At 40.9% G+C, this 14,659-nt stretch overlaps 1 protein-coding gene across 35 annotated transcripts in view; it reads left to right on the top strand.

Moving 5' to 3' along the window:
- The window catches only part of Nrcam (neuronal cell adhesion molecule), a 265,879-nt gene that overhangs the window by 110,487 nt on the left and 140,733 nt on the right, over positions 1 to 14,659 (top strand). The window lies entirely within an intron of this gene.

The following is a 14,659-nucleotide window of genomic DNA, read 5'->3' as shown; positions in this document are numbered from 1 at the left end:
ACTCAAAGTTTTGTACCCTAAACATATTTATGAAAATACTAATTTCAAATATATCTAAATACTTCTATTTTCAAAGCCTAATTTTTCTATTGTTAGAGTTTCTATGGACAGTAAAGAATTGTCTAAACCTCATATAAATTTTAATTCCACTCCCCCGCCCAAGCTTTCCAGTTTGTGGGATTCGGTTTGATCCTCTTAGTGAGCTCTGAAGGAGAGGGGGCCTTAGCCACGTTTAAGATAAGACATAAAGAGTCTTAGCAGCAAGCCCTAACTCATCCAGCAAGGACCACACAGAGCTGAATTCCCCGCAGCATTCCAGCCGGAGCCTGTATCCAGCCCTGTGCGGCTTCCATGTACTCTCTGTTTGCCCTCATGATCAGACTGTTTGAACTAAGCCCTTAATAGGAAGGCTCCGGCAACAGCTGGTGTTAGGTAGATTAAAGATAAAACCAAAAGCCTGTTTAGTTGGAAAGTGGAAATTTATGAGTGAGGGAGAGAGAATCAGGGGCAAGTTACCCCAATCCCAGAGTGTAGGTTAAGGGCAAGATGATGCATGAAGGTCTTGCTTGCCTCCTTTCCCAAGTCCCCATACCTTCGGTGCAGCTCCTTCCTGTCTCTGGATTCTTCTGAGGAATTTCTGTGCCTAGTAACATCAGTCAGCATCTAGAGCACTTTTCACAGACTTTATATTTCTATTTCTTTCCCAGAAGGTTAATGATCACATATATAAATTCTCCCTTAATACTATGTGTGGTCCAGGACTCCGGTTCACTGAATTATATCCAGATCATTACTTCTGGTACTGGGCTGTCTTCACTTGCCAGACTTCTTTTCGCCTTGAGCTTTCTACTTCAGATAACTTTGCCCAGAGTTTCACTCGACCACTTTGTCAGCCTGGTTCTCTTTGACTCTCTATTGGCCTTGGGTTTTCATTATGTCCTCCCATATTTCCTTGAGAAACCTCTGTAAAAATAGCAGATTATATCATACTTAACTCCAAACTGTTTCGAAACTGATATATTAACATGCTTTGCAAGACTTAGCTGTACGAACACTTTCTTACTTGGTTTATTTGACATGTGTGCTTAGTGAGAAGCCCTAATCACTGTTGTCTCTGGTACCAGTATAACCTATTCACACCATTTCTGTTAGTCCTACTATGTATGATATTCTCTGAGCATCCCCAAGATAGACTAGTTACTTTTTCTATTTATTTTGTATATTCCAATGGATATATTTTCTCTATGAGTAGATTTTTACATATCCATGGGTTATTTTAAATGACCCATGGTTCTCAGACATCTGAGTGATTTTTAGAATTCTAATGATTTAAAGATGAATGAGAGGTAGGTATAGTGGTGTATGCCTATAATCTTCACCTTTTGGGGGACTGAGGCATACATTCAAGCTTACAGTCAGAGCACTTGGAGACCGAGGCAGAAGGGTTACTTTGAATTCAAGGAAAGCCTATACTACATAGCATAGTGAGTTCTAGTACAGCCTGGGCCAGAGAGAGACTATCTCAAAAAAAATAACTATGCGATTGTATATGAATAACTTGTCAAATATTTCCCTCCAAGGTAATGCTATCATTATTCTTTTGTATCTCCTTTCAGAAGTGCCAGGTAAGCCTGACTTCTTAAATACAACATTTCAAGCTCACACATATTGTTGCCACTTTATGGAGTAATTTACTAGTTCCACAAACAACTGTTAATGTTCTACATTAGGTGTGCATGAATAGAATAGAAAACATCCTGGCTCTCCCAAAGCTGATCTACGTGTCAAGAAAAAGCCAAGTTAATAAATTAGGCAGCATAACAAGTGCTAAAGAGAAAAATAAGCAGAAAAAGGAAGTAGAGAATTAAATATTTCTGTTGTTCAGAGAGCAGCCAAGGAAAGCTCCCTAAAGAAAATGGCCTGTGAGGACAATGACACAAGAGAGGAGGGGCAAGTCAGGGCAAGCCAGGGTCAGTCACCAGAACTACCATTAAAAGAGAAGGGCGAAGAAGGAAATAGGGGGAGGAGTGAGGGAGGAGGAAAAGGAGGAGCAGGAAGTTCCAGGTTTGGAGGATGCCCAAACTCTAGGAAAAACTAAATGAATTTGAAGGGGTGAGACGTCTTATGGTAAGTCATGCATTATAAAGAAAATAAAATTAATTGAAAGAATAATTCATTAGTAAGGGTCACTTACTGAGTGGGAGCTAATAATTCTACAAAAGCTGAGAGAAGATCAAAACTGGGAGCTCTCTCACTCATCTGGAAAGGGGTCATGTCACTCACTTCTCTGGTTACACATTTTAACTTTCTTCTAGGCTGGCTGTAAAGAAGTGGTTCTCAACCGTCCTAATGCTGCAGCCTTTTAAAGTCAACGTCTTCAGGTTATATAGTCATAGAGCATATGAAAACTGGTCAACAATCTTCAGTGCTCTGGGTTTGATCCTCAAGAACACACACACTCACACGCAGATGTACATACACACACATCAACACACAGACACACACTCACACAAGCATACAGACCCAGAAACACAGATCCAGATACAGACACACACATGCACACACACTTGCACAGAGACACATATATAGAAACACACACAGACACACACATATGCACACACACATGCACATGCACATACACATACACAGAAACACACACACACACACAGACCCAGAAACACAGATCCAGATACAGACACACGCATGCACACACACTTACACAGAGACACATATACAGAAACACACACACACACACAGCGTGTGGGGGCAGAAACAGATAGACAGGGATGGGGAAATGCTCAGAAGCTGTTGACAATGGAGGCTACCGACCTCATCCCTGATTTCCAGAACCTATCCAGTTTCTTCTTGTCACCCTGCTGACTAAGCAAGGTGCACCACTTTGCCTCATGTGTGCTCTGATGCAGAGCCTATGGGAGGGCTGTAGGTGATTTCACTTGTTGGTAACTGCCACAGACTCCTGGCAAGTCATTTATGTTTTGGGGAATGGGTTGCAGGCTGACTTGAATATATCCAAAGTTGACCTGTTTTGACTCTTTCTAAAATTATTTGATTTGAGGAAAAATATTATTTTTTTACTGGAAGGAAGAGAGAAATAAAAGACTTGAAGGACAAGAATTTCATGGAGTATTAATTCAAATTATCAGCTACAACTAGACGAAGGACGTGTTTGATGACTGAACACTGAATGTCTATGTGACTTACATCAGCTCTGGAATATTGCAGTGATCTCCGAAGGGGGCTGCTTTTCTCATCTTGGCTCCCTGTCAGCCTCTTCTCAGAACAGTTGTTAGCACCTTCCTTTATCTTTGCACTCCCATTTCTCACCATACCTATTTTTCTTTGAACATACTGTATTATTTATGTGCTTATCCTGACACACACACACACACACACACACACACACATATGACTTTACCCTATGTGCTTGTAAGCCATGGAGAATAGAATTTCTTACTGTTTTAGTCATTGTTATTATGATAATACTATTTGTTGGATGAGGTAATAATTTGTGGAAATTTGAGAAGAATATTTACTTTTTGTAAGAACAATGAAAACTTAAGGTTTATACAGTTAAAAAAATCATCTTAAATAAAAAAAATTGTTGAGTACATAGTTTAAGATTTTACAAGTAAAGTTAAAACTTACAAGAATTTTCTTGGAAGGTTGATTTAAAAGGAAAGGGTTTGGGTACTTCCCATGTGGTGTTTAAATGGCAGCAGCTCAGGGGATAGCCTAGGGAGAATGACAAAAAGGATGTAGGTGGTGATGGAAATTGTGTGTTTCACAGCAATGATTTTAAAAGTAAAGGAGTTGAATGAGAAATGCATGAACAAAAACTCTGTTTCTGGAAATGTAAATCTCACTCACATTCCAATCTGTGCAGTCTTTCAAGCCCAGTGGTCCAAGGTCAGAGGGCACTTGTATTAGTAGAGACCCTCCTCTGTTAATTCACCTCTCACTAACCCTCTGAAGTCTTTATTATTATGGTGGCCTTCTAATGACAATAAAACCAAGCTCTCATAACACCCCCAACATTTATACAGTGCTTAGACAACTCCCACATGAATCGTCCCCAGAGACATAAGTAGATAGGTCAGGATAGGTAATGCATTGTGTACTTTGAGAGGAAGCCATTTCCCAATGCCACCCAGTCAGCTATTAAATTCATAACATGATTGCTTTCTTTGTAAATTATGGTGTATTTAATAGAGGCCACATTACATTACAGATGGCCTCCTTTAAATTGATGGCTCCATATATGGACTTAACTAGAGTTAGTGGCTCAGAACTAATGATATTCTAGATTTCCCTAAGACTGCCTTTATTACCTTAAATTTGGAAACTGAACAAGAGAACTGAGTGACTTGAGACTCCCAAGGCAATTTTGATATTGACCAGGATTAGACTCTTCTGCTCTGATATTACTGTTGTGTCTGTAAGAGGGGACTGATTTGTGATTGTGCATAACCCCTGGCCCCCAAGTCATAATTTAAATCCTGACAGAACTTACTTTGTAATGGCTGGAAAATCCACTTGGTTCAAAAAAAAATCAATACAACTAAAATTAAAAAATCCATACATAGATAATTACATGTGTGATTAAGAAATTAAAAAAAAATCCTTGGTGAGAAGATCCCGGGTCCAATCAATACCATGGGAACATGGGAGAAGCAGAATCAAATTCAAACTCATATTCCTTCATTTTTGCAGGGCACCTTTCCTTTCTCCTTCTAGCATGACCTAGGAAAGACTGCAAGTCCAGTTCAAGGAACATGTCACATAGGCAGTTACGAGGAAATAGAAAGGCGAAGGGATTGCTTATAAGTTCTCATCTGAATCTCAAGAGATTGAGGATGTGGAGAGTCTCAAACGTGTTCTGAGCCCCAAGTAATTGGCCAGCTTTGAAGAGGACATGTCTTCTCTTGGTCCAAATGCTGGAAACAACCTCCCAGCTTTGTCTCATTCCTCCTTTGTTCACTCCCAGGTACAGCCTGAATGCACAGCCAGACCACACTTTCGGTGACGTTTTTTCTCTGCCTCCCTTTTAAGGGGCGTGTGTTCAGTCTCTTACCGTTGCTTTCAAAGCAGTTCACTGCATTGCTACGTCTTTACTGTCAGGCTTAGAACCATAACAATACAGAAGCAGCAATACAAATAAACACACTTAGAACAGAAGCTGCAGTGTTGATACAAACCGATAATTTAGTTGAGCGTTTAAATATTCATTTTAAAGAAGAACGTTGCAAATTAAAGGTGTAAGAGATTTAAAATCCAGTTATGTTGAGAGTATAATTTGATAGAGTAATAACATCCCCAGGTTTTGAATTAAATTATATTAAACTTTGAAATGTACATCTTCACAAGGCCCAGTTTCAGAAAGGGATGATGGTAGAATTTTCTCAGGGAGGAGGCTGCAGATCCGAGGACCCTTACACCAAGGGACTTTGAATTCTTTATATTAAAACGTGCTTGAAGCATCTTCAAAGAGTTCTCTATGAGGTTCTCAACCTGAGGATGGCAATCTCTTTAGCAAACCTCCATTTCCAAAAGTATTTATGGTATAAATCATAACAGTGGCAGAAATACAGTTATGAAGATGTAATAGAAATAATTTTATGGCTGGGAGTCACCACAACATGAGAAACCGTATTAAAGGGTCGATGCACTAGGAAGGTTGAGAATCACTGCCTTAAGGTAATGAAGGCAGATTGGCAGATCTGAATAAGTGGACCTTGGTAAGAAGATGAATTCTGTGTTATATCTGTCAAGTGTGAGCAGTGCAGCAGAGCGCTGGGGTCTGGAGTTGCGCTGTGCTGTTCAGGGGTCAGGTCACCTCAGTACACACTTAACAATTGGGGTCTACCCTTCCTCCCTGTATCCTGAGCTAGAAATACACAAACCCTCTGTCACTTGCTTACAGAGGGTTAGCATAAATTACCAATCATCTAATCATCCTAATTTCAATAGCTCCACCTGATCTGCGGTTTCACTTTCCAACGTTTCATTTCTCCAAAGTCAATTGAAAATGTTAAAAGAAGATGTCCAGAAAAAGCAATTTGTGTATTTGAAATAATTTTTATTGCACTATATTGCTGCAACATTTTTACTTTATAATTAGTTATCATCATCTGGTTTCCTTTTTCTGTATGAATCTTCTGCCTGCATGCATGGCTGTGTACCATGTATATGCTTGGTGCCTGCAGAGACCAGAAAAGGGTGCTGGGTCCCTTGGACAAATGGTGATGAGCTGCCATGTGAATGCTGGGAATTGAACTCAGATCTTCTGGAAGAATAACAAGTGCTCTTAACCACTGAACCGTCTCTCCCACTAGACATTGTTGAATATCCTTTAGTGTGCCTGATTTCTAAACTAAACTTTATCAGAGATATGTGCTAGGCCAATGTCTTGTACAGTTAGCTCTCCATATCCATGTGCTCTGAATCCTTAAATTCAACCAAATATAGATGGAAATGGAAAAATTAATTTTTTTTTGAGACAGGGTTTCTCTGTCTAGCTTTGGAGCCTGTTCTAGAACTCACTCTGTAGACCAAGCTGGCCTTGAACTCACAGAGATCCTTCTGTCTCTGCCTCCTGAGTGCTGGGATTAAAGCTGTGCACCACCATCACCCGACTGGAAATGTTCTTTTTAAAAAGCTATCTCTATTGAGCATGAACAACTGTCTTTCACATCAGTTTTCCCTAGCCCAGTACAATGCAAGCAACGTTTACATAGCTTTACATTAAGTATTCTAAGTCATCTAGAAGTGATTTAAAGAGTTCAGGGAGATGTGGCAAGCTATGTCCAAATACTATGGCATTTTCTATAAAGAACTATGTATCCTTGCATTTTGAAAGTAGCACAGAGAGCTAGAAAAATCCACTCAAATAGTGGAGGAAACACTGTGCACATGGGGCTACCATAGCCATTGTTACAGGCATCCACTGGGGGTCTCAGAATTTGTTTCTTGTACAGAAGGAGCATACATATGAAAAGTAGAATATTTTTGCCACATCTATCTTCTCTTAGCATGTGATATTATTGTAAGTCAGTGTTTTCCCATTTGATAGTATTGAACTGATAACCATATTTTGAAGGAAGAAATCTTACTAATGTGTGCTCATTGATTCAAGTTCTTAAATACTAATCAAATTAGTTCAATTATTAAATTTCCATTTGTCACCCCCTGGGTAAGCAAAAGATGAATTCATACTAACACTTGTGGAGCTTAATATACTTTATTTGCTCAAACATTTCCACTGTTTTTTTTCCACCCAAATATCTGCAAATTAATTTACTAGGTTCACAAGTCAGGTAACTTACTTTTAATAAAATTCAGCTTTTAGTAGATTATAGAATGGGATCTTAAAGATTTTGATGAACATGAAAAAAATTAGCAATTAGAAGTCTGCTTAAATTTCTTACCTGATTGTGATAATTCTTTGCTATCCTAAGTTCTACTTTTCACCTGGAAACTTCCAGGTGCTTCACCTGTGTTTTTTAGCTGCACAGGAGCCCACTAGGAGTTCTTGGCTTCATTCTCCAGTTGGTAGGTTTTAAAGTGAGCATGCTTTCTGACCCATCTTTTTCAGTTCCTGCCTCCTTAATACATATTATGGTCTCCCATTGCTCCAGAAAGCTGCAGGCTCTGGGAGTTAGACTTCTGCCCCTTCAACTCCCATTTGATCAGGCATCGGGCTCCCTACCTCTTTCTACACTTTCTCTTCTCCAGCCCTCCGGGTCTTAGTACAACCATGCTTTCCTCGGTAAAGCTGCTGGGCACTAAGCCAGTGTCCTTGTCTTCTGACACTCGAGATGCTCACGTCTGCCTTTCAGTACTCATTCTTCAGAATTGCAGCACAGTGCCTTGCTGGCTAAGACTAATGATGTCTTTTCCCTCCCAGCAGCCTGCATAACAACTTCATGCACTAGGAAAGCCAACCAGCAGGGAGAGAATGTTTCTGGGTCAGTTCAGATTGATTTCTCTGTCCCATAAAGTGTATGGTACCTTCAGAAATGGAGTCTTACCATCTAGCTGTGGTGGGAAGCCAAAAAACAATGACAAGAGCCTGTATTGTTTTCGGTGACTCTGGGGCCTCACTGACCTGTTCCTGGCACTGATAATTTAATTTTAATAACTCATATCTTCTGGAGGCATCATTATTACTGAGGCACTTCTGTTCAAATTTCTTTAAAATTGTATTTTATTTTATTATGTTTGGTCATTATTTCAATGAAGTCTGTTCTGAGAAACAGAAAGGGGGTGGATCTGGATGAGAGGGGAGGTGGGGAGGAACTGAGAGGAGTAGAGGGAGGGGAAACTAGAGAATTTAGGCTGAGGGAGAATAAGGAAGTGCTCTATCTGGGCATCATCCCTACTGGGCACCTTCCAGTGTGGCTTTGTTTGCTTATTGTAGGGGCCACACACATTCCAATAAGTAACGTTCCACTTTCGCTCTGTAATTAAGCCCTGTAAGCTCCTTGTTTCTCTGGAGTGAACTTCGGTGACTTGTACCTCGGTTTGTCTTAGAATGGTAGGAGGAAAGGGAGATGTTGCTTACATCTCCCTACAAATAGGAATTTTAACAACAACCTGCTTCCAGCTTCCACATCAAGGTGTTCCACAGAGTATGTTTTTCTTCCTTTCTTCCCTATTTTACTTTCTTCTAGGAAGAAAAAATTGACAGACTCACAAAGTACCATATTCGCTATTGAGTCATTGTCCTAAAGACACCTTTCCATGTGGCCATGGTCCCTTGCACCAGCCCCACCTGAGGCTGCTTAGTAGAAGTGAAGTAATAAGGGAGGTGGCGGGGCTGCGTTCCCAGCACCCCGGCCGCCTGCTCAGCTAGCTTATGCCCCAAAATAATTACACAGACACTGTATTCTTTTAAGCACTGCTTGGCCCTTTAGCTCTAGCACTTACAGGCTAATTCTCACATCCCGATCAACCCATCTCTAATAATCTGTGAGAACCGGTCTTACCGGGAAGATTCTAGCCTAGTCCATCCTGGGTCGGAGCTTCATGCCGGAGCGGGGCATGGTGTCTCTCTCAGGCGTCTGCTCCCTAGAGGAGAGCTGTCAAGTCTCTGAGCTCACTTCCTCTTCCTCCCAGCGTTCTGTTCTGTTTACTCCTCCCACCTATCCTCTAACCAATAAAATGGGCCAGGGCAGTTCCTTTATTAGCCAATGACCTTCATCCATCATAGAAGAATGGAATTCTAGATCCCTGTACATCTGCTGAACCATACTCTTGCCAAAACTTCATTCAGCCACCCCCATTTCCTCAGACACAGAGTGCATTACATGCTAGCTTGTAAAAACCTCTCTTTATTTGCTATGCTTGAAAAATAGTTCCTCCTATTATGCTATAAAATTTTTAGGACCCTTGTATATTCGTTGGTATTTAATAGTTTCCTTTAAGCTTCTTCCTCTCTAGGCAAAATCATGTTACTTTGTTTTTATTAGCATTTACATGAGTTCCTAAATCTTTGTTGCTTTGCTGTTCCGAATAAGCCAATATATTTTTAAAAACGAAATCAGTTTCCATCGATTGTAGGCAAACACAAAATCCATGAGGTTTAACTTGAGGATTAAGCCATGTTCTGACTTCATAGGTAAAGCAGAATTGCATTTTATGACAATCCCCTGATGGGGGAAACATCATATGGTCAAGATGTCTTCTTTGATGATTCTCTAACTTATTCTTTTTTATTAATTTTATGTATATGAGTACTCTGTTTGCATGTATACCAACACATCAGAAGAGAACATTAGATCCCACAAGATATGGTTGTTGAGATTTGAACTCAGAACCTCTGGAAGAGCAGCCAGTGCTCTTAACCCCTGAGCCATCTCTGCAGCCCCCTGAACCTTATTTTTTTTTTTTTTTGAGATCTTTTGGGTCTTTGAATCAATCACAGAGCTTGCTGATCAGGCAAGTGCCATTTCCTTCTTGCTTTCTGGTTCCCTCTCTGCTTCTGAGGCTTGAATTACAGGTGAAATGCCTTGTCTTTTTCCTAGTAGGTCCCCAGGCTTTACATTGCTTCTGTATTTGCAAATTCCTCTTGTTTGTATAACTAAACACTTTATCTCTCCAGCCTCCCTAAACTTTTTTTTTTCATTTCTATTTTATTTTACTTAGTTGCCCAAAGTGGGCTTGAAATTCTGGCCTTATTTCTTTATCATCCTGAGTAGTTGGGGTTATAAGTGTGCACCACCACACATGGCCGACTCCTGCTTTTCAAAAGTCATGCTAGTCTTAACCCCAACAAACTTACTAATATTGCTTGATAATGAACTTGATGCTAAACTTGGGGCCAGAAATCAGGCCCCAGTGTTCCAGAGCCTCAGCTCAGCAGTTGTAGTTGAAGAGGGATCCTCCTGGTGATATAAAAACTTGTATTTCAGACCATACCATGTGCGGTTTCAAATGTGTTTTTCATAGGTGCTGAAATGGGGAGAACTAGACTTCAAGATTAGTTTGGCTTTCTGCCATGCCCAAATTGGCTACTGTATGGTTGGCATATGCTGGAGAAACATGAGATAAACATCAGTTTTAATAGGAGAGCTTATCTTTTTCTCCCTGGTTAATATGTATGAATAGATCCCAAGTTCAATCTGAAATGTCAAAAGCAGAAAATTTAAAAAGAAAAGTTTAAGGACTAGCCTAAGATTATGTATTGAACTTTTGGCAAGGTCAAAGATATATATTTTTAATTACAAATTACTATAATTTTGTGGGCATATAAAGGAAAATGGGGCTTAAGAGATATCTCAATGATTAGGAACACTTGTTTTTCTTGTCAGAGGACATGGGTTTGATTCACAGTACCAGCATGGTGGTTTACAACCATCCACAGCTCTAGTTCCAGGGGACCCAATCCCCTCTTCTGATCTTCTTGGTCACCAGCCACATACTTGGTGCATATACATTCAGGTAAAAATAAAAATCTCACACATAAAATAAATAAAGCTAAACAAAACAAATCTTTTAAGTAGAATGAGATAATTTTATGCTACATATATACATGTAGGCAGAGACTGCTTGTTCATTTCCAAGTTGCTCAGACCCAAATAATCATATAGAAACTGTATTAATTACAACACTGTTTGGCTGATAGCTTAGGCGTATTTTTAGCTAACTCTTACATCTTAAATCAACCCATTTCTATTAATCTGAGTATTGTTACAAGCCTGTGGCCTACTGGTAAGGTTCTGGCTGGTGGCTTGCATCTTTCTTCTTTGGCAGCTACATGACATCTCCTAGACCCTGCCTACTTTCTCTCTCTATCTCTGTTCTAATTTCCTGCTTGGCTTTACTCTACGAAGTCATTGGCCGAAACAGTTTCTTTAATAACCAATGGGAACAAAACATATTCATTGCACACAGAGGGAATCCCACATCATATACATAATATTGGTGTGTACACTCACATAAAATATCACAAGAGACAATTTGTCAATGTTATGTTCTGAGAAGTATTTCACAACTCTATTTTTCTTGAATATAAGCAAAAAAAAATCATTGTCTCAACTGAAAACTAAAATTGGTGTGAGGGGTCTAATCTAATAACAGCATTCTGTCAGTAAGGGGCCTGACCTTTATACCTCAGCCTCTAAATCTAGAATGCCTTCATAATTACACCACAGATTATGAACCGCATGAGGTCATGAGTGTCCACATTTGCTGATACTTCTTGCCTGATAGTGTATGTAATAATAGATTGTAGTTACATTGGATGCTATGGATTCTCATTTTAAAATAAAACAAGGAGATGCTGCAAAAAATAAAAAATAGGTCCATAATAGCAGTTCACTTTAGGGCAAAGCGGTTATGGCTAGTATTTTCTTTTTATGAATTATTGCAATTTTGCTAAATACGTTTGACTCCCAGTTACTGTAATTGGTTTATTATGGGTGCAATGGCTTTTGCATTTGGTTTTCACCTAGATGTCATTCATCTTCTCTGAAGGCTACCTCTGAAATGCATGAAATTTCTTCCTGACCTTTTGACTTAGGATTAGTTTTATTTAATATGATAAATTGATTGCATTTTGGAAAAGAAAATGAAATTGTTACTTGGTTATTGGTAAAATAGTTCACAGCGATGATGAATTGCCCTGTTCTGCTGACCTAAATGCATTTTTAAGCGATGAAAGCCATGGGTGCAGTTGTCACTGCAAGAGTAATGGATGAATGTAACAAAAATTCACTTCCTAGGAGTGTTTGCCATAATTGTTGACATGGTAGTACAATTGATACATACTATTTTGGTGGTTGGTGCTCAGGGCTTGAAATTGCCATGGCAGTCTTGAGTTGTGGCGAATCTTTGTTGGTAATACACAATCAGGAGGATGAAATCGTTTTCCTACACTGCCTTGGAACCACACTTATGCAAAACTGAAGAACTGCTCCTTTCAGAGCATCTTGCCTTGACCTCGTTGTATTTATAAATAACAATTGACATGTTATCAAAAGTATCTCACTCCTTTTCCATCTCACCTAAAATCTATGTCCAAAGGTATATTCTACCCTACCCTATTCTGCAGCGTTTACCTACTTTTGTGTAATGGTTTTTGCAAGAGAAAGCCAAGAAAGACTTTGTGATAGGAGCCATGGGGATTCAACCTTAGTCTACACGGTGGTATAACTGCACAGAATTTGAACCCTAGCTCACCAATGTGGGAGTATGCCACAGGGAGCTCCCAGCCAGGGCTGTGTCCTGCTCCCTGACAGCCACAGAGGAGACACATTTGACCTTAGCTCACCAATGTGGGAGTATGCCACAGGGAGCTCCCAGCCAGGGCTGTGTCCTGCTCCCTGACAGCCACAGAGGAGACACATTTGACCCTAGCTCACCAATGTGGGAGTATGCCACAGGGAGCTCCCAGCCAGGGCTGTGTCCTGCTCCCTGACAGCCACAGAGGAGACACATTTGACCTTAGCTCACCAATGTGGGAGTATGCCACAGGGAGCTCCCAGCCAGGGCTGTGTCCTGCTCCCTGACAGCCACAGAGGAGACACATTTGACCCTAGCTCACCAATGTGGGAGTATGCCACAGGGAGCTCCCAGCCAGGGCTGTGTCCTGCTCCCTGACAGCCACAGAGGAGACACATTTGACCCTAGCTCACCAATGTGGGAGTATGCCACAGGGAGCTCCCAGCCAGGGCTGTGTCCTGCTCCCTGACAGCCACAGAGGAGACACATTTGACCTTAGCTCACCAATGTGGGAGTATGCCACAGGGAGCTCCCAGCCAGGGCTGTGTCCTGCTCCCTGACAGCCACAGAGGAGACACATTTGACCTTAGCTCACCAATGTGGGAGTATGCCACAGGGAGCTCCCAGCCAGGGCTGTGTCCTGCTCCCTGACAGCCACAGAGGAGACACATTTGACCTTAGCTCACCAATGTGGGAGTATGCCACAGGGAGCTCCCAGCCAGGGCTGTGTCCTGCTCCCTGACAGCCACAGAGGAGACACATTTGACCCTAGCTCACCAATGTGGGAGTATGCCACAGGGAGCTCCCAGCCAGGGCTGTGTCCTGCTCCCTGACAGCCACAGAGGAGACACATTTGAAGCCTCCCTGAAGCTTTTGACTTAGTTTACTCTTCTGCCTTGACTGCCTCTAATCCTATCTTGGTTTTACCACTCTCTGAAAACTCCTATCTCTGCCTCCCAAATGCTAGGATTACAATCCTACACCAACGAACTCTTCTGCTGTCCTCTCCGGAAATTGTGGCAATAGTGAGTTTAACCTTGTCTTGTCTCAAACACTATAAGGTGAAATGGGAAACAAACAAACAAACAAATGAAAAACCTACAGGTTTGGGGATCAGAGAGAACGTATTTTGTTTTCCAATTGTATTGCTGACCAGTTATGTGACTAGAACTCTCAATCCCTCTGTTCTTGAATTTTGCCTCTGTACCAAAGGGATATGAATTGATAGAATTGATATATAGCTTGTTATATGGACTGAGTCTGGGCTATAGTAGCATCTCATTAGATGTTAAGTGGCACATCTAAAAAAATAGCATAATTTTATTGACATACTTTTCATTGCCAAGGACTACTCTGTGTGAACTTACCCATCTAAAGTCCTGGGCAGGGCAGAAGCACAGGACCAGGATGCTCCAGGGAGAAGGGCGGAGGAAAGAAGGAATGAGAGCAGAGAAGAAAAAGGGAAATGAGACTCTATTCAGATGCAGACCTCACAAAACCATACCTGGACAGGAGCACTCACAGCATGGGAGGAATTAGCAATAACAAATTATTTTGTTGATAAATTAGAATGTGTGAAATAGTAGCACATGCTCGTAATGTTAAACTATTTCCACCTGTATGTTCTGATGCATCTCAAGAAGGACTCGGATGTGTGTTAGCTGGTGGTCCTTGGGAAGAAAGATGTTTGTTGCCAAAACACTTCTTCGTCGACTTCCTTTTCTGCTTCCTACCACACCTCAGTTCCCTGTACAAATAACACAGTTTCTATCCTCTCATCTAAAACCTTCAGGGGACACAAAATGTTCTCAGAGTATACAGTCACAGTTCAGACTCCTAAGCTGGCTGCTGCTCACTGTGCTTGTATTTTCCTGCAATAGTGTATATTGTGTGTGTGTGTGTGTGTGTGTGTGTGTGT

The sequence above is a fragment of the Microtus oregoni genome, unplaced genomic scaffold, assembly GCF_018167655.1.
Source record: "Microtus oregoni isolate MIOR12 unplaced genomic scaffold, Mior012 000009F_ref0000495, whole genome shotgun sequence".
Taxonomy (NCBI): Eukaryota; Metazoa; Chordata; class Mammalia; order Rodentia; family Cricetidae; genus Microtus; species Microtus oregoni.
This window is presented reverse-complemented; position numbering and strand designations above follow the sequence as displayed.